Source organism: Aotus nancymaae, unplaced genomic scaffold (assembly GCF_030222135.1).
Source record: "Aotus nancymaae isolate 86718 unplaced genomic scaffold, 86718_ANA_hifiasm-v0.15.2.pri h1tg000115l, whole genome shotgun sequence".
Lineage (NCBI taxonomy): Eukaryota > Metazoa > Chordata > Mammalia > Primates > Aotidae > Aotus > Aotus nancymaae.
In genome coordinates, this window is record NW_026988530.1 from 12984156 (window position 1) to 13004141 (window position 19986).

Sequence of the window (19986 nt, forward strand, 5' to 3'; positions counted from 1 at the left end):
ATGATGGCAGGTGCCTGTAATCCCAGCTACTTGAGAGGCTGAGGCAGGAGAATCGTTTGAACCAGGGAGGCAGAGGTTGCAGTGAGCCAAGATAGCACCACTGCACTTCATCCTGGGAGACAGACTGAGACTCTGTCTAATATTAAAACAAAAAACCGTCTTCATTCGCTGCGGAAGTGGCAACCCATTTTCTCCAGGACTCCTGTCTGCACAGAGAGCTCTTCTCTTTCTTTTGCCTGTTACACTTCCGCTCTTAATTTCACTCTGGAGTATCTGCATTCAGTTTTCCGTGGCCTTGGGACAATGAACCTGAGGTTTTACCCCATACAACAACACTGCTTCACAAATACAACTTCAAAACCCGTTTTTGGCCGGACACAGTGGCTCATGCCTGTAATCTCAGCACTTTGGGAGGCCAAGAGGGGCAGATCACCTGAGTCAGGAGTTTGACACCAGCCTGACCAACATGGAGAAACCCCGCCTCTACTGAAAATACAGAATTAGCTAGGCATTGGGATGTGCGGGTTTTCAAAGGCAGGGATAAATTCAGGAAAGCAGAAGATACAGGTAAAATCATGAAGCTGGCCAGGCATGGTGGCTCATGCCTATAATCCCAGCACTTTGGGAGGCCCAGGTGGGAGGATCCCCTGGGGCCAGGAGTTCCAGACCAGCCTGGGCAACAAAGCAAAACCCCCATCTCTACAAAAATTGACTTGGCATGGTGGTGCTCACCTGTAGTCCCAGTTACTCGGGAGGCTGAGGTGGGAGGATCGCTTGAGCCTCCAGGAATTGGAGGCTGCAGTGAGCTATGATTGTGCTAAAAACAAGGATATCAGAAAAATGTTGGATGGTTGGTTGGGTGCAATGGCTCTCGCCTGTAATCCCAGCACTTTGGGAGGCCGAGGTGGGAGGAGCACCTGAGGTCAGGAGTTTGAGACAAGCCTGGCCAATATGGTCAAACCTCGTCTCTACTAAAAATACAAAAATTATCTAGGCGTGGTGGTGTGTGCCTATACTCCCCAGCTACTCAGGAGGCTCAGGCAGGAGAATTGCCTGAACCCAGGAGGTGGAGGTTGCGGTGAGCCGAGATCGCACCATTGCACTCCAGTCTGGGTAACTAAAGCGAAACTCCATCTCAAAAAAAAAAAAAAGGTATATTTCAAAATTACTTAAAAAGTAGATTTTGGTTGGGCCCAGTGGCTCACGCCTGTAATCCCAGCTGTTTGAGAGGCTGAGGAGGGCAGATCACTTGAGGCTAGCAGTTTGAGACCAGCCTGGCCAACATGGCAAAACCCCTGTCTCTATAAAAATTACAAAAGTGGCTGGGTGTGGTGTCTCACGCCTGTAATCCCAGGACTTTGGGAGTCCAAGGCAGGTGGATCACGAAGTCAGGAGTTTGAGACCAGCCTGGCCAGCTTGGTGAAACCCATCTCTACTAAAAATGCAAAAAAAAAAAAAGAATTAGCTGGGCATAGTTGTGCATTCCTGTAATCCCAGCTACTCAGGAGGCTGAGGCAGAAGAATCACCTGAACCCAGGAGGTGAAGGCTGCAGTGAGCAGAGGTCTCACCATTGCATCCCAGCTTGGGTGACAGAGTGATAATCCTTCTCAATTAAAAAAAAAAAAAAGTTAGCCAGGTGTGGTGGTGGTTGCCTGTAGTCCTAGCTACTCGGGAGGCTGAGGGGGGAGGATCACTTGAGCCTGGGGGTTGAAGCTACAGTGAGCTGTGATTGTGCCATTGCACTCCAACCTGGGCAACAAAGCAAGACTGTCTAAAAAAGTACATTTGGGGCCAGGCACAGTGGCTTACGCTGTAATCCCAGCACTTTGGGAGCCTGAGGCTGGTGGATCACCAGGTCAGGAGATCAAGACCATTGTGGCTAACATGGTGAAACCCCATCTCTACTAAAAATACAAAAAATTAGTTGGGCATGGTGGCACATGCCTGTAGTCCCAGCTGCTTGGGAGGCTGAGGCAGGTGAATCAGTTGAACCGTGGAGGCAGAGGTTGCAGTGAGCTGAGATTGGCACTCCAGCCTGGGTGAGAAAGCCATACTCCATCTCAAAAAAGGTACATTTTATTTTATTTTATATTTTGTATTTTTTTGAGACAGAGTCGCCCTCTATTGGTGAGGCTGCAATGCAATGGCGCGATCTTGGCTCACTGCAACCTCTGCCTCCATGGTTCAAGTGATTTCCCTGCCTCAGCCTCCTGAGTAGCTAGGATTACAGGTGTGCGCCACCTTGCCCAGTAATTTTTGTATTTTTACAAGTGTGGTTTCACCATGCTGGCCCAGCTGGTCTTGAACTCGACCTCAGGTGATTCGCCTGCATCAGCCTCCTAAACTGTTGGCATTACAGGCGTAAGCCACTGTGACTGGCAAAAAGTAGACTTTAAATGTTCTCACGACAGAAAAATGGTACATTTGTGAGATGGTGGATATGTTAATTACCTTCATATAATCATTCCACAATGTATACATAGATCAAAATATCACACTAAGTCCCACAAACATACACAATTTTTATATCTATTAAAATAATTAAGTTTATATCTTCAAAAACATTAATAAGAAGTCCCAGCCAGGCTCGGTGGCTCACACCTGTAATCCCAACACTTTGGGAGACTGATGTGAGTGGATCACAAGGTCAGGAGTTCAAGACCATGCTGACCAACATGGTGAAACCTTGTCTCTACTAAAAATACAAAAAAACTTAGCCAGGCATGGTTGCATGAACGTGTAGATCCCAGCTACTCAGGAGGCTGAGGCAGGAGAATTCCCTGAACCCAGGAGGCAGAGGTTGCAGTGAGCCGAGATCATACCACTGTACTCTAGCTTGGCTCCAGCTTGGACATCAGAGCGAGACTCCATCCAAAGAAAAATAAAAAAGACATCTCAAACTTGTAATTTTACCTCTTGGAGCTGCAACTTCTCAAATTTGAGATGAGGTTTCACCATGTGGGTCAGGCCAGTCTTGAAGTCATGACCTCAGTGATCCACCTGCCTTGGCCTCCCAAAATGCTGGGATTTCAGGCCTGAGCCACTGCTGCCGGCTATCCATCACTTAGGCCTTTGCCTAGCTCAGGGAATCTGCATTTTTTCAGAAGAGGAAATAGATATGCACTTGTCTCAGGTGAGCAGAAGGATGACTTAGAGTTCAGTAAAGTTCTTGGTGCCCACAAGGAATTTCCTAGCAGGCAAATTGGGTGAGAGATACATAGCTCTTTTTTGTTTTTTTTGTTTTTTTTGAGTTGGAGTCCCACTCTGTTGCTTAGGCTGGAGTGCAGTGGCACTATCTTGGCTCACTGTAACCTCCACCTCCTGGGTTGAAGCGATTCTCCTGTCTCAGCCTCCCAAGTAGCTGGGATTACAGGAACCTGCCACCATGCCCAGCTAATTTTTTGTACTTTTAGTAGAGACAGGGTTTCACCATGTGGACCAGGCTGGTCTTGAACTCCTGCCCTCAGGTGATCTACCTGCTTTGGCCTCCCAAAGTGATGAGATTACAGGTGTGAGCCACTACAGCCAGAACTCACAGTTTCCCAGGATGGTCTCTGAATGCCTTGAAACTTCTATTTTTTGTTAAAAAAAAATTTTTGACACAGGGTCTCACAGGTCTGTTGCTCAGGCTAAAGTGCTGTGCACAATCATAGCTCACTGTAGCCTCTAACTCCTAGGCTCAAGCAATCCTCCTGCCTCAGTCTCCCAAGTAGTTGGAACACGGGTACCAGCCACCATACCTGGCTAATTTGTTTATTTTTTATTTTTTTAAGTAGAGGTGGGGTCTTGCTCTGTTGCCCACACTGGTCTTGAACTCGTGGCCTCAAGCAATCTTCCTCCTTTGGCCAACCAAAGTGCTGGGATTACAAGCATAAACCACTGTGCACACCTGAGATTTTTTTGACTTACTCTTTTTGTACATGTGATATTTTATTCATAGAATCCAAAAATAGTAGGGAAATTTCTGAGTTGAGGGAAATATATATGATACAAAACTTGATATATAGACAAGTTTCTTAGCTCAACTGGAGGGGCTAGTTTTAGGTAATCCATGGACTCCCTGAAATTGGGGACACCATTGGAAATATGTATGAGCTCATGGACAGTTTCCTTTGATTTTCAGTCATCAGAATGTCTCTTGGACTCAAAGATGCCTTAGGGCAGAGGACGCATGTACCCCTAGTACAGAATCTCGGACGGTGAATGTCAGGAAACATTCAGCAGAAAAGCTTTGCCAAATGGAGTGCTTTGATGTAACTTTTTCATCAAGTCAGTGTACCTGGGATCTCTTGTACATGTTAGTCTCACTCTTGTAAGGTTTCATCATTTCTGCTTTCTGTACTTTTCTTTGCCACCCTGCTCCCTCTCCCACCAGACAGGACTCTGAAATGTGCATGTCCAGATGAGACCCCAGCATGCTTCAGCCTTTGATTTGAGAGGATACAGCCTCTGCTGGGACAGGGAACGAGGGATGCGGAGACCCTGAAGATGCTTTAGGACAATGGTCTGAGGTTGGGACGGTGGCAGGAGATGCCATTCACTTCGGATCTCCAGGACAGGAGCTCAGGCTGGCAGTTACATGTGTTTTTCTTCAAACTGGTTGCCTGGTTGGAATGACCGATGACATCAGAGATTCCAGCCTTCCTGATTGGAGGGACTGAACTCCGTGGGCACTTTGAAACTCAGGTGGACAACAGTATCTTCTCAGAGCTGTTCTCCACTCCTGACTTCTTCCCAGCCTTGAGAATAGATAACACATTCTTCTGGGTCCTAGTAGAGAGTGGAAGAAGGCTTTGGCCACAACAGGAACTAGGTTCCCTGGGAGGGAACAGAGTTTGGGGGAGATCATGGCCAGCCATCAACCGCAACCCCAGGTTGAGGAGCAGAGCCCCCAGCCTAGCACCTTGGGGTACTCCCTCCCGGAGGTGGTGGACAATAAAGTGCCGGGACCATCAGGTGAGGGGACTAGAGGAAGAAGAGATGAGAAAGGATTGACTAAGAACCGGGACGGAACGGGGGGGTGGGGAGTGGTTCACGCCTGTAATCCCAGCACTTTGGGAGGCTGAGGTGGGCAGATCACCTGAGGTTAGGAGTTTGAGATAGCCTGCCCAACGTGGTGAAACCCCATCTCTACTAAAAAAACAAAAATTAGCTGGGTGGTAGTGGTATGCGCCTGTAACCCCAGCTACTCGGGATACTGAGGCAGGAAAATTGCTTAAGCCTGGGAGGCAAAGGTTGCAGTAAGCCGAGATCCTGCCACCACACTCCAGCCTGGGTGAGAGAGTGAGACCCTGTCTCAAAAAAAAAAAAAAAAGAAAAGAAAAAGAAAAAGCAAGGGCCCAGAAGTCAGGAAGGAGCACTTGAGGAGGTTATATGAGAAGAAAGGAGGGACTCAGGCCAGGCACAGTGGCTCACACCTATAATCCCAACACTTTGGGACGCCGAGGCAGATCACTTGAGGCCAGGAGTTTGAGACCAGCCTGGCCAACATAGTGAAACCCCATCTCTACTAAAAATACAAGAATGAGCTGGGCATTATGGCAGGCACCTATAATCCCATGACTTGGGAGACTGAGGCAGAAGAATCACTGGAACCCGGGAGATGGAGGTTGGGATGCAGTGATACGAGATCATACCACTACACTCCAGCCTGGGCGACCAAGCAACATTGTGTCTTAAAAAAATTAAAAAGGGGGAATGCAGAGAGCCGGGGACCAGGAAAGGAAATGAGACCAACCCAGTAATCAGGAAGGAGCACTGAGGGAGTGTGTGGGGGAAGCAAGGAGGGACTCAGGCCAGGTGCAATGGCTCACACCTGCAACCCCAGGTCTTTGGGAGGCCAAGGCAGGAGGGTCACCTGAGGCCAGGAGTATGAGACCAGCGTGGCCAACATGGTGAAACCTTGTCTCTAAAGTACAACAATGAGCTGGGTGTTATGGTGGGCACCTGTAATCCCAGCTACTTGGGAGGTTGAGGCAGGAGAATCACTGGAACTTGGGAGATGGAGGTTGCAGTGATAGGAGATTGCACCACTACACTCCAGCCTGGGTGACAAAGTAAAAAAAAAAAAAAAAATGGGACTCAGCCAGGACCAGAAAAGGAAATGATGCATTCTGTGGACAGAGAGATGGAAAAATGGGGAGGAGAAGGAGAGGCACATGGGGGGTTACAAAGGAGAAAGATGGAAAGATGGCTTGCAGAAGCCAACAGTCTGCGGGACTGGGGAGGATGGAGAGTGGTTTGGGGTTTGGGGTCGGGGTTTAAGGTGATCAGTTGCAGAAGCATTACATGGTGGCCTGTTTTTTTTACTCAACCCCTTGGGTAGATCACAACCCCCTACTTAGGTTTCTGTGCTGGAAACGGAAGAGGGAGTGGTCGGACGAATCAGAGGAGGAGCCAGAGAAGGTGCTCGCCCCTAAGCCTGAGGAGACGTGGGTGATGGAGACCCTGTGTGGTCTCAAGGTGAAGCTGAAGCGACGGTGAGTGTCGCCCATGCTCCCTGAACACCACGAGGTCTTCAACAGGCTGCTTGGTAGGAGGACACCCCAGGGAGCATCTCCAATCCTGTTCTTTTCAAAAAGAGGAAACTTCCCATAACCACACTTTTTCCATGAGAAAAATATTCCACCCTAGTGGGTGAGCTCTCCATGGAGGAGGACTCAGAAGTGATCACTCATGAGGGATGCTTAGGAGGCCATAGAGGATTCAGCTGGACTTGATGAAGGTCTGTGATTGGGATAAGAAAGCTTGGTTTCAGGCCAGGCACCATGGCTCATGCCTGAGATCCCAGCACCAGGAGGCTGAGGCAAGAAGATTGCTTGAACTCAGGACTTTGAGGCTGCAGTGAGCTATGATTGTATCACTGCACTCCAGCCTGGGTGACAGAGCAAAACCCTGTCTCAGAAAAAAAACCAAGGCCAGGCGCAGTAGACCATGCCTATAATCTGAGCACTTTGGGAGGCTGAGGTGGGTGGATCACCTGAGGTCAGAAGTTTGAGACCAGCCTGACCAACATGGTGAAACCTCGTCTCTACTAAAAATACAAAAAATAGCTGGGAGTGGCTGTGCATGCCTGTAATCCCCGCTACTCAGGAGGCTGAGAGAGGAGAATTGCTTGCACTTAGGAGGTGGAGGTTGCAGGTGAGCTGAGATCATGCCATTGCATTCCAGCCTGGGCAACAGAGTGAGACTCCATCTCCAATCAATCAATTGAAATAAAAACAAATTCAAAGAAAGAGGTTTCAGCTGTGCCCTCTGAAACTTAATGTTTCTTGATGACTTTTTTTTGAGACAAAGTTTCACCCTGTTGTCCAGGCTGGAGTGCAATGGCATGATCTCGGCTCACTGCAGCCTCCTCCACCTCCCGAGTTCAAGTGATTCTCCTGCCCCAGCCTCCCAAATAGCTGGAATTGAAGCCACACACCACCACACCCGGCTAATTTTTTGTATGTTTAGTAGAGATGGGGTTTCACCATGTTGGCCAGGCTGGTCCCAAACTCCTGACCTTGTGATTTACCCTTCTTGGCCTCCCAAAGTGCTGGGATTACCAGCATTTTCTAAACTTAACTGTCTCCATCCCTAGAGGGAGATACCAAAGCCATGGTCACACCCTGATGTGACTCTCTCATGAGGAAATGATGGGAATTACTTTATAACTCTGCAGTTGTCCCTGCGTGTCTGCGGGGAGGGCATCCTGGCTTCTTCCCAGCTCTCCATCCTATACATTCCCACACCCAGGACCTCCTTCAGCCACTTCTCAGGGCAGTCTCCGAGCGGGAGCCTCTCCCTTGCCCAGTGAAAGTCATTCTCTCCTGTCCCATCCACCTCACCCGAGCCACCATCCTGAGGCTTTCCCCAGGGAGGCGCACTTCTTCTCACTGCCCTGTTGCTCCCAGGGAATCTGTTCTGCTTCTCACACTAGCATGCTCTCTAATCACAGAGGATCCTGTCGTTAAAAGATTCCTGGCCTGGGACAAAGATCTGAGGGTGTCGGACAAGGTAAGATTGTTCTCCAGGTAACTGTGTTCCTGCTCCAACACATAGCCTGGGGGAGGGCGCAGCCTCCACACCCTCAGTTCCCCTCTCTCTCCCTTCATCTCCCACCTGATGCTCCACCTCCACAGTTTTTTTTTTTTTTTTTTTCCTGAGATAGGGTCTTGCTCTGTTGCCCAGGCTGGAAGGCTGGAGGGCAGTGTCATGAAATTGACTCACTGCAGACTCCACCTCCAGGGTTGAAATGATTCTCTGTCTCAGCCTCCAACGTAGCTGGGATTACAGGTGTGTACCACCACACGTGGCTAATTTTTGTGTTTTTAGTAAAAAAAGGGTTTTGCTATGTTGGCCAGGCTGGTCTTGAACAGCTGACCTCAGGTGATCTGCCCGCCTTATCCTCCCAAAGTGCTGGGAATACAGATGTGAGCCACTGTGCCCGGCCAGCTCCCAAGGTCTTCAGTTTTGGTGCCCACCTTTTTTTTTTTTTTTTTTTTTTTGAGACAGAATCTAGCTTTGCTCCCCGGGATAGAATGCAGTGGCATGATCATAGCTCACAGCCTTTAATTTCCTGGGCTCAAGCAATCCTCCTGCCTCAGCCTCCTGAGTAGCTGGGACTACAGGCATAGGTCACCTTGCTCCACTAATTTCTGTAATTTTTGTAGAAAGAGGGTCCCGCTGTGTTGCCCAGGTTATTCTTGAACTGTTGGGCTCATGTGATCCTCCTGTCTCCGCCTGTCAAAGTACTGGAGTCACAGGCTTGAGCCGATACTCCTGGCTATTCTTGGTCTTTTTATGATTTGTCAGCATTTCCCTTGGGTCTCTGCTGTCTCTTGCAGAGTGACTGAGTGGTCCCTCCCTCTCCTATGGGTCCTTTGAGATCTGAGCCCTGGGCCACAGTCCGGCCACAGCCCTGAAGCTCCTGGCCTCTCTACTCCTAGCGCTTTGGGAAAGTTCTCTGCCTGGCACAGAAAAGACCCTCCTGACACCAGCCAATGTAGACACACTCCCTGCAAAGATCCCATTGGAGCTTACCATCCTGGGTGCATCACTCACATCCCTTCCTCTGGCTCCTCAGACTTGCATCCCACCATCAAATACCCCTCCACCCCACAGATTCCGAATAAGCACAGTCACCCCAACACTGAGGTCCCTCTGATGGAAAACCCCTCCCCAGCCACCCATTGCCCCATCTCCAGGATCTTCCTATTCCAAGATGTGACTTCTCTCTCTCTGTGTTCCTTTCTCTCCATCAGTACCTACTAGCTATGGTCATAGCATATTTTAGCCGTGCCGGCCTCTTCTCCTGGCAATACTGACACATTCATTTCTTCCTGGCCCTGTGAGTGGCTTGCTTCCTCCTATTCATCAATGTCCAACACTTGGGACAGCAGGGGGAAGTGGGATTCCAATCTTTCATTTATTCTTTCACCTATTTGTCCTCTTTACTCTGTATTGAAAAGATAGCCTTATGCCATGGTGTTTTTAGACTGTTTTATCTAAAAACAAACTCAGGCCACGTGCAGACTCACGCCTATAATCCCAGCACTTTGGGATGCTGAGGTGGGCAGATCACCTGAGGTCAGAGGATCGAGACCAGCCTGGCCAACATGTCGAAACCCTGTCTCTACTAAAAAAGTACAAAAATTAGCCAGGCATGGTGATGTGCACCTGTAATCCCAGCTGCTCGGGATGCTGAGGCAAGAGAACTGCTTTAAACCCAGGAGGGAGAGGTTGTAGTAAGCTAAGATTGAGCCACTGCACTCCAGCATGGGCAACAGACTGAGAGTTTTTCTCAAAAACAAACAAAGCCAAAAAAAAAAAAAAAAAAAAAAAAAAAAACCAAGCTCAAACGCCAGTTTACAAATAAAAGAATAAAACAAAAAGAATTGTAACCACCCCGCAAGGGGAGAGGAAACGTAGCAGACACGACGCTTCCCCCAGCAAGCAGCCATTTCTGGTTCCTCTGTCTCTCTCCTTCCCACATCAACCCCAAATGCAATGGTCCATCGTCCTCCTCCGGGTTCCCATGACAGAGGCCACAGTTCAGGCCCCCTTGCATCACTCGAATCCACTGTCAAATGCTCCCTGCTGGGGTCTCCTGGAGCCTCTCCCCAAGCCAGGGGGCTTCCTAGTGCAGCCTGAACATCTCTCCAAAGCCCAGGTCCGACCCCACACTGCCCACCTGAACAGCTTCCTTAGCTGATGTCTTTTGAAATTGAGACCAGGGTCATAGTGCCAGTTCCGCCCTCTCTTCAATCTCTCTACAGCCAAACCAGCTTGCCCTCTTGGTGTTTCCTGGCTTGGTTTCACTGCTCCTTCCAAATGCCCTCCACTCGACTTTGTGTTTGTGTTTTCTGTCTGGGGTCCTGCACACATGTGGTTTTGAGAAGAATGACACATTCCTTAAAGTCAGTTCACCCCACAGCCTCTGTGATGCCTGCCCTCATCTTCCCACCTCTGCACACCCACAGCACTCCAGTTACATCCTATCATAATGTGACATTGGGATTAGGTGATCTGCCCTGATTTCTTCCAGTCCCATTAGACTAGATGCCTGTAGAAGGCAAAGTTTGGCAAAATATCAATGTATCTTTTTTTTTTTTTTTTCTTTGAGACAGAGACTTGCTCTGTCCCCCAAGCTGGAGTACAGTGGTGAGATCATAGCTCACAGCAGCCTCCACCTCCTGGGCTCAAGCAATCCTCCCAACTCAGCCTCCTGATTAGCTCAGAGTACAGGGCTGTGCCACCACACCAGGACAGTTATTTATTATTTATTTTTTATTTTTTGAGATAAAGTCTCGTTCTGTTGCCCAGGCTGGAGTGCAATGGCGTGATCTCACTTCACTGCAACCTCCACCTCCTGGGTTCAATGAATTCTCCTACTTCAACCTTCCAAGTAGCTGTGACTACAGGTGTGTGTCACCACGCTCGGCTAATTTTTTTGTATTAGTAGAGATGGGGTTTCACCATGTTAACCAGGATGGTCTCAATCTCCTGACTTCATGATGCACCCACCTCAGCCTCCCAAAGTGCTGGGATTACAGGTGTGAGCCACAGTGCCCAGCCTACTTATTATTATTTTTGTTGACATGGAGTCTCACTCTGTCGCCCAGGCTGGAGTGCAATGGCATGATTTCAACTCAATGCAACCTCCACCTCCTGGGTTCAAGTTCTCTGCCTCAGCCTCCCGAGCAGCTGGAATTATAGGCGTCTGCCACCACACCGGGCTAATTTTTGTATTTTTAGTAGAGACAGGGTTTCGCCATCTTGGCCAGCCTGGTCTTGAACTCCTGACCTTGTGATTCACCCACCTCAGCCTCCCAAAGTGCTGGGATTACAGGCATGAGCCACCGTGTCTGGCCCCAGCCTACTTATTTATTGAGACAGAGTCTCGCTCCATCTCCCAGGCTGGAATGCAGTGGCCTGATCTTGGCTCACTGCAACATTCATCTCCTGGGTTCATGCAATTCTTGCACCTCAGCTCCTTGAGTAGCCAGAACTAAGGTGTGTGTCACCATGCCAGGCTGATTTTTGTATTTTTAATAGAGATGGACTTCCCCATCTTGATCAAGCTGGTTTCAAACACCTGGCCTCAAGCAATCCACCCGCTTCAGCCTCCCAAAGTGCTGGGATTCCAGGCGTGAACCCCCATGCATGGCTAAGAGTTTTTTCTATTTTTAATAGAGACAAGGGTCTTGCTATGTTGTCCAGGCTTGTCTCGAACTCCTGACCTCAAGCAATCTTTCTGCCTTGGCCTCCCAAAGTGCAGGGATTCCAAGCGTGAGCCACCACTCTCGGCCACCTGTTGGGTTTTTTTCTCTCTCCATCCTGAAGGTGTGAGACACCTTTCAGCAGGTCTCTGTCCAGCAGGTCCCTCCTGAGGAAGGAATGACTCTCTGGAGGGTGGGTAACAGTCCTGAGCTGAGGACAGTCCCCTGCCCCCCTCTCTGGGAAGTTGACCTCAGCCGGAGGTCTTTCCTGGTGGTGTCCCTCAGCAGCAACCTGATTTCTGCCCCCAGCTACCTGGCCAATGACATGGAGGAGGATGATGAGGCCTCCAAACAAGCCATCTTCTACTTCCTGTACGGGAAGAACCGCTCCCAGCGACCCTTGTTCCAGAAGCTTCGGTTCCAGTTCTTCTGTTCCATGTGCTGGAGAGCTTGGGTTTCCCCAGAGGAGTTGGAGGAGGTAGGTGGGGTGTGGGGAGGTGGAGGAGGTGGGGAGGAATCAAGTGGGTTGTAGGCTGGATGAGGGAAGGGAGGGGCATCTGAGGAATCCCCGTCTTCTCAAGGGGCATTTCCTTTCCCAGATCCAGGCTTATGACCCAGAGCACTGGGTGTGGGAGCGAAACCGCACCCTCCTTTCCTAGAGCTCCAGAGACCATGGAGGCCTGAGGTCATCGGCCTGAGGGAAGGTACATCTGTGTCCCCCGGAGTCAAGGCAGAATATCGTGGTCTATTTAGGAAATCTGAGGAACCCAATTGCTTGAACCAGCTTCAAGCCTGGGCAACATGGCGAGATCCCTTTTCCACAAAAATACACAAATTAACTGGGCAATGTGGGAGGCATCTCTATTCCCAACTACTCAGGAGGCTGAGGAGGGAGGATCTCTGGAGCTTGGGAGGTTGGGGCTGCAGGGAGCCCTGATCCTGCCACTGCACTCCAGTCTGAGACCCTGTCTCAAAAATCATCATAAATACTGAGTTCTGGGAGGTTCATTATGATTGATGCACGTGAGTTACCGATGCGGGTCGAAGATTCAGTGAAGATTTGGTTTATGTCTTGTGCAGCTAACCACATTGAGGACCTAGCATGAGACTTAACCATTAGGAAGTGGGATTATGGATCAGGCTTCTGGACATTAGAAACACATTAGAAACACAGCTAGCATGGTTACAAGTTTAGATCTTAAGCGACACAAAAGGCTCCAGGTGTGATGAAGTCCAAAGCCACATTCTCTGAGGGTGCTCTACTCCCCAGGCAGACCCACCCAAAGTCCTGGCTATGAAGCAGATCACTGGGGCTGGCCTTGGGTGTATTAATTGAGCTTTAGAGTCAGGGTCGCCGAAGTGTGAATATCACAATTGAACATGATGGCTCAGAAGCAGGATAGAGAATGAAGGGCAGGAGATAAAATTGGATTGATCAATTGCTCTGAACTCTAGTTAGAATTGATGTGGGATGTGAATAACCTTCCTGTCTAGAAAACTGCCTCCTTGAAGTGTGACATCCTCTCTCTCACTTGCAGAACACTGGGCCCAGGGGAGACGCAGATTTTCAGCAGGAAGTTTATTCCAATGCTAATGGAAAACACTGGGAAGGAAGAGAGGAACCATTTGTGCAGATCATCTGGAAGAACCTAGAAGAATCTGGACTGTTCTAGAAGGAGCTGAATAGAGTGATCATGCTGCCCTCCTAGGAGTGGTGGGTGGGGGGTACTTCTGGGCGTCCGTGGAGGACAGTGAGAAACCGGCGGTGTTTCTTGTTCCACCCCTTCCTGCGGCACCACCTACTTTTTTAGATTGCTGAATTCAGCCTCCCTGGGGTGGAACCTGAAGGTCCTGCTTCCTATGGACTTGGTTGCCACAGTCTGGGAGCATTTGAAGGCACAGTGTAGGTGCTCAGATTGGCATGGAATTATTTGTAAAATATGAGTGCCACAGGATTGTAACAGATAACTTCATGCATACTGTGCATTTTGTTGGTTTGTTTGGAAAATATTGGCCATTGAATTATTAGTACATTTATTTCAGATAGTTTGGAAATTGTTATGCTTTTGAAAACATGCTGTTCCTGTAGAGTTTTTTGTTAAGAGTTATAGCTGTTACATATACATAAATATAATTTTCTTTCCATTTTTAAGAAAGAATTCTGTTTATCCTAAATCTTTTATTATCTATTATTATATGTGCTCCTGAAGCGAACACTCTTTTTATCTATGATGCTTACATAATAATCTATTATATTTATATCTATTTGGAAGTTCCCATAAATTCTTGTACTAGAAATTTTTATTTGCTGTTTCGTGTTTGTTACTGAATTGTGAGAATCCAGTTGTGATTTTTAACATATCTTAGGTATATATTAATAGGTCTAACATATACTATACATTTTATTGGTTTATTTTGAAAAAGGTGGGCACAGAATTGTTACTATATTTATTTTAAATAGTTTGGAAATTCTGGTATTTTGAAAAGACATTGTTCCTATAAAGTTGTGTGATGGGTGTTATAGCTGTTATATACACATAAATATAATTTTGTTTTCCTTTTTAAGAGAGGATTCTTTTTATCCTAAGTCTTTTATCTTTAAATCTTTGTATATATTATTACATGTGGTGCTGAAGGTATGACACTCTTTTTCTATGATACTTACTTAATATATCTATTACCTTTATAGCTACATGGTAGTTCCCCTAAATTCCTATAAAAATAAATTTTTATTTGATGTTAAGTGTATGTTTTTGAAATGTGAGAATTCAGATGTGATATTTTACCTCATATTGACATGTTTGTATGTTACTTTAAAGAGGATGTCGGCCGGGCGCGGTGGCTCAAACCTGTAATCCCAGCACTTTGAGAGGCCGAGGTGGGTGGATCATGAGGTCAAGAGATCGAGACCATCCTGGCCAACATGGTGAAACCCTGTCTCTACTAAAAATACAAAAATTAGCTGGGCGTGGTGGCGTGCGCCTGTAGTCCCAGCTCGGGAGGCTGAGGCAGGAGAATTGCTTGAACCTGGGAGGCGAAGGTTGCAGTGAGCCGAGATTGTGCCACTGCAGTCCAGCCTGGCGCCTGGTGACAGAGTGAGACTCTGTCTCAAAAAAATAAATAAATAAAGAGGATGTGTGTTTTAAAGGAGGACATGCACTGTATGTTTTCAAAAGAACAGTGCAGTGCATGTCTTTTGAAGTTTTTTCACCTTTACAGAGTACGATCATATTGCTCTGGATTGCTTATTTGCTATCAAATGACATTTTTCCTTAATGGGGTTGTGGTTATTTGAACATATTTATTAGCTGTGGAAGATAATTCTGTATTATTTTTCATGCAGAAAAAAACATGAAGCTGGGTGCAGTGCTCACATCTATAATCCCAGCACTTTTAAAGTCATGGCAGGAGGATCACTTGACACCAGGAGTTTGAGACCAGCCTGGGCAGCATAGCATCTACATCTATTTTTAAAAAATATTTTTAAAAAGAAAAAAAAAATAGAAGGGCAATCCCAAGCTAGAGGTTTTTGTTTGTTTGTTTTGTTTTGTTTTTGAGACGGAGTCTCACTCTGTCGCTCAGGCTTGAGTGCAGTAGTGCAGTCTTGGCTTACTGCAACCTCCACCTCCTGTGTTCTAACCATTGTTCTGCCACAGCGTCCCAAGAAGCTGGGACTACAGGTGTGTGCCACCACGCTGAGGTAATGTTTGTATTTTTAGTAGAGACAGGGTTATACCATATTAGCCAGGCTGATAAACTCCTGACCTCAAGTGATCCACCCACCCTGGGCTTTCAAATTGCTTGGATTACAGGCATGAGCTACCATGCCCAACCCCTAAGCTAGAGTTTTAAAGCAGGAAATGAGGGAAAGATATTGAGAGAAGAAAACCAAGTGGTAAAAATACTCTAAAGGTTTTTATTTTTTAGAATTTCTAAAGTGGCTCCCACCTATGATCCCAGCAGGAGTTCCAGACCAGCCTGGCCAACATGGTGAAACCCCATCTCTACTAAAAACAGAAAAATTAGCTGCAGATGGTGGTGCCCACCTGTAATCCTAGCTATTCGGGAGGCTGAGGCAGGAGAAATCACTTGATCCTGGAAATTGGAGGTAGCAGTGAGCAGAGATTGTGTCACTGCACTCCAGCCTGGGTGTCAGAGCAAGACTCTGTCTTCCAAAAAAAAAGAAAAGAAAAAAAAAAAAGACAGAAAGTTCCTGCAACATTTGAGCCGTTAAAGACAGGCACTATGCCATGCAATTTTTTTATTTTATTTTTTATTTTTGGAGTTGGGGTCTTGCTCTGTCACCTATGCTGGGTTGCAGTGGTGTGATCATACCTCACTGTAGCTTCAGACTCAAGCTCAAGTGATCCTCTTACCTTGCCTCCCAAAGTGCTGGGATTACAAGCATGAGCCATCACAGCTGGCATGTGTGACACAATTCTGATGTCCCTGATGTTAACGTCAAATACCACAGGTTAAGGCCACAAGCCCCCACTAGGCTGCCCTCACTTTAGACGCAAGCTGCAAGTTTGGGTGTCCTCAGACCACATGTACTTCTCACCAACTGGCTACAAATTCAGAGGTTCCCAGTGTCCTCAGGTTTGATAATTTCTCTGTAACAACTCAAAGAACTCAGAAAAGCAAGATACTTTTTTTTTGAGATGAAGTCTCACTCTGTTAAGCAAAAGCGCAATGGCACAATCTCAGCTTACTGCAACCTCTGACTCCCAGGTTCAAGCGATTCTCTTGCCTCAGTCTCCCGAGTAGCTGGGATTGCAGGTGAGTGCCATCATACCTGGCTAATTTTGGTATTTTTGGTAGAGGGTTTCACTGTGTTGACCAGGTTGGTCTCGAACTCCCAAACACAGGTGATCTGCCCGCCTCAACTTTCCAAAGTGCTGGGATTACAGGCATGAGCTACTGTGCCTGGCCAAGCATATTTTCATTACAGTTTTATATAAGAAAAACTGACAAAAGTTAACACCAGCCAAAAGCAGAGACACATAGTATAAACTCTGAGAGGATCCTGAAGATAACATTTCTGTGTCCTCAGGACACATCATCCTCTCAGCACACTGATGTGTAACACCAACCAGGGAAGGCCACCTTGGCTTCCATGCCCAGCGGTTTTATTATATCAGGCAGGTTGATGCAATCATTGGCCAGGCAGTTGAGTCCATCTCCAGCCCCCCAGTTCCTTTCTGGAGGTCAGGCTGACATCATGTGGCTCAAAGTCGCAACCTTCAAATGACATGGTTGGTCTTTCTGGTGTGGTTGGCTCCCTGGCCAAGTCATCTGGTTAGCATGCACTCAGGTATGACCCTGGGGCAGCCACCATGAGTAACAGATATGCCTATCATTCAAGAAATTCCATGGATTTAGAGGCTGGCTACCTCCAGGAATTGGAGACAAGACCAGAACCAACAGGGAAAAGACCAGGGAAGTGTCAGAACAGCAAAGAAATAAATTCCTTTTTTTTTTTTTTTTCCACTGCAGTTTTATTTAAGAGGTGCAAATCTGGAGGCAACATCCAGAAGTCCAGTGATGGCAGGAAAGGACAGACTGCAGAGTGCCCCTCTGCAGAGTGTCCCCAGGGCACAAGGGGAGTGAGGAGGGGGCTGAGCTGGTGCAGAAGCTTCACCGACAATGTGGGGGACTGTCTGCAGCTGCAGCCTGGGGAGACAGTGCATCCCTGCCCACCCAGGGCCTGCTCCTCACCGGCTCCTGCTCTACCTGCCCACTCACTCACTCACTGATCAACAGATGCTGGCAGAAACGGCTATGTCCCTGGCCCTGAGAAGCAGATGCAGCTCCCTGTCCCCAGAAGCCTACAGTCATATGATGCCTCCACAGGCTCGCTTGGCCCGCCTATAGGAGGCAGTGTCAGGGAAGCTTCCTCACCATGATAAAACCTCCCTGGCTTTTATGTAAGAAAATGCAACCAGGGGCCAGGCGTGGTGGCTCATGCCTGTAATCCCAGCACTTTGGGAGGCCGAGGCAGGAGAATTGCCTGAACCCAGGAGGCAGAGGTTGTGGTGAGCCGAGATCGCGCCATTGCACTCCAGCCTGGGTAACGAGCGAAACTCCGTCTCAAAAAAAAAAAAAAAAAGAAAAGAAAATGCAACCAGAAATCCTCAGTCAAGAGTCTGACAGAAGCAAAATGGGCAATCACCCTGGCACCTAACCCCATTGCTCTGTGCTCAGGAATTCTCTTCCACATCTCACGGGTGTGACCTCTGGGCTACTCTGCGTCGGGCCTTTTGCCTTAATGTGAGTGCTTCTCCCCTCTTCCTGCCCAGTCTTCCTCTCCCTGCTGGGAGGGCACACACAGCCGACTCTCCCTCATCCGCTGACATTGCAGTTGCAGCCCGTGTTTTGGCAGTGACGAGCATTTCACCTCCCCTTCCCAGTATTTTATCCCTCTAAGAGAAAATCCCCACCAGTGGGGTTACCAGGTCAAGGGGTGGGAATGTTTTTCTGGCTCTTAAAACATCAGGTTGAACTGTTTTCCCAAGACCTCACACCAAGTTCTGCATCTCCAGGAGCCCGGGCAGGCGGCGTCCTTTCCTGTGTGTTCTGAGCCTCAGCTCCACTCGGGACGGCACACCCTCCCCTCTTCTGTGGGGGCCGGGCCAGCAGACACGCTCATGGGAGCTGCTTCACTCACTCATCTCCGAGGATGCCTTGGTTGGAGAGGATGGGCTGGGGCAGGGAGGCAAACATGGGAGCCACGGTGGGAGGGGAGCTGCTGGGTCTGACGCAGGGGACAGCTGAGAGCCGAGAGTCCTCACCACCCTTCTTCTCTGGGTTGCTCAGTTTGGACTTGACCTCCTTGGCTTTCTGAATTGCTTTCAGCACTTCCACAGTGTCCAGCTCCTTCTCTGTGGTCACTGTGTCATCTAGACAGACCTCTGAGGCCCTCTCTCCGAACCGAGCCAGCACCTTGGTCCGGTAGTTGGGGATGATGCTCAGAGGGTTGTTCAGCAGAAACATGTGCTCCAGACACAGGAGGCTACCTATGCTCCAGACCTCCTCCATCTGTTCGATCCTGTTGTCCCGGAGATCCAGGTTGACCAGTGAGTTGAGCTTGTGCAGGCCACTCAGACTCTCCAGGAGGTTGCCTGCCAGGTTCAACGTCTTGATGTTCCCCAGCTTGGTGTGAAGCCCTTCCAAGGAGGAGAGCTTGTTGTAGGACAGGTCCAGATGCACAAGATTATCCAGGAACTCAATCTTTGGGATCAGTTTCACAGACTCGTTGATCTCGGAGATGCTGTTGTGACTCAGGTCAAGTGTGGTCAATGCCTGCCAAGTGGGGATGACGGCTGTCACAGGGCCTTCTAGGGCCGTGACTTCAGGCCCCCACTCATCAAATTCTGAGGCTTCAGGAACAAGGACTTCCTTCATGGAGGTTGCTTAGAAGTGGACACTCAGAGTGGCTAAGGTGGGCTTCGAGCAGACCAGCCCTCTAATGTGCTTAGCATCACAGTGATCTCCACCTGATGCAGGGACTTGAATATTGATAGGTCAAACGGCAGGAGCTGCTCCTCAATGTTGCTGGTCCCAAAAGGTCCTTCTGTGCCAGAAACCTTAAGGTACTTAAGGCGACAGGTGAAGTCCAGAATGTGCCCAAGGTCAGTCTTGGCATCCCCGCTGGCGCACGTTGGCTTTCCCTGCTGCAGCTGCTCCGTGACGACATACAGCTGCAGGGGTCCAATGGCAAAGACCTCTCCGGCCCCCAGGAGCTGTTCTCCTTTCTCAACGAGCTCTTCGGCCAGCGACGCGGTGATGCCATTTATCTCATAGAAGTGAAAATGCAAGAAGTGGGCCAGCACTCTGGGGGTCACGCCAGGGAAGGCTGCCAGGAGTTTCTGGAGGTAGACCTCCAGATCCTTTTCCCTCTTCTCCACCAAGTTTCTTGAGTTTTTCCCAATTATCTTTTTGGGCGGAAGCAGATTTTTATCAATCTTTCTGCAACGAGCTTTTTATGCAGGTCATGGAAGTCGCTGTAGCGGTGCTTTACTGTCCACTCATGGTTGCCATCAGTGACCTGGATGATGTAAACCGTATAAGTGTCCACGAGCTCGGAGCCCACGACGCGCGCTTCCTTGGCCAGCTAGGCTTCCCGCTCGGGCCGAAGCTGCGCGCCGCTGCCATGTTCCGGGCTCCACTGCAGCTGCTGCCCGGCGCAGACAGGCCGCAGCAGGGGGCGGGGTCAATGTCCCACCGCACCCCCCGCCCCCGTTGCCCCACGTCCCCACCGCGCGCCGTGCCGCCGTCTTAGTT

At 48.7% G+C, this 19986-nt stretch overlaps 2 pseudogenes; one reads left to right on the forward strand and one right to left on the reverse strand.

Annotated features, from left to right (window-relative positions):
* The first annotated feature begins 4779 nt into the window (after positions 1 to 4779).
* Positions 4780 to 14462, forward strand: LOC105727354 (speedy protein E4-like; annotated as a pseudogene).
* Positions 14463 to 18366: 3904 nt separating this feature from the next.
* On the reverse strand, positions 18367 to 19857 carry LOC105727612 (nischarin-like; annotated as a pseudogene).
* Between the last annotated feature and the right edge of the window lie 129 nt (positions 19858 to 19986).